Below are 990 nucleotides of genomic sequence, written 5' to 3' on the forward strand. Positions count from 1 at the left end.
AATTTTAATCTTGTAATTTGTTTACAGCATTTTAGGGAAAGGTACAACTGTGCATAAAGCAACTGTGCAAGAGTCCATCTGTGCAAAGCGATGGACACAGGCGCAATTGTGCATCAGGACACACAAATTGGTGATAAATAAAGCCAAAATATCAAGTCTTATCAAAAAATGTTTGAGGTGAAAAATTACAGGTCTTTTTTCAAATCCTGCAATTCTTCACGTAAAATTTTTTTACTTATTTGTTGTTGTTTGGAATAAAATTAGAATTTTCGACTTCTTCATTTTCGATGTATAATATTTATCATTTCAGTATGTGAATCCCAATCCGCTTCTGAACGCTAATTTTTACGAATAAATAATATGTTTATTTTTTAACCTGGAGGTATTTAAAAGAAATAAACTAAGCTTTTTTATACAAGAAAGAAGAACCCCATATTCAAAAAAATGACCGTCAAAATTGTTCGATGAATTGAGGAATTAAAAATTATTTTATTATAGTTTTAATTATACTCTAAATTTAGAAAAGTTCTAATTCTCTGAATGCTTTGATACCAGAAACTTGTTTTTTAATTAGTTTGTCATTTTAAACGAAGCGAGAGGAATGCTTGTAAATAAGAAATTATACTGAACCAGTATAGGAACGGCTTTGGGTAATAGCAAACTATACTCTCTAGCATACGCGGACGATGTAGTTCTATTAGCAGATGATGAGAAGGGGATGAACCTAATGATGAGAATCTTCGAAGAGTATGTGGGAACAAAAGAGCTGACGGTGAACGTAGATAAGACAAAGTTGATGTGTTTCAGAAATAGAAAGAGTAAAATAAATTACGTTTGGAAGATGAACGGACAAAAAGTGGAAATTGTGGAGCAGTTCTGTTACCTAGGTTTTTGGTTTGAGGCAGAAGGAGGAAACGAGCTGCAGGTGAGCAAAAGAATTGAATGTGCGAGTAAAGTAATGGGCCAAGTATGGGGTATAGGAAAGAGAAG

Source organism: Belonocnema kinseyi, chromosome 1, assembly GCF_010883055.1.
Source record: "Belonocnema kinseyi isolate 2016_QV_RU_SX_M_011 chromosome 1, B_treatae_v1, whole genome shotgun sequence".
Classification (NCBI taxonomy): domain Eukaryota; kingdom Metazoa; phylum Arthropoda; class Insecta; order Hymenoptera; family Cynipidae; genus Belonocnema; species Belonocnema kinseyi.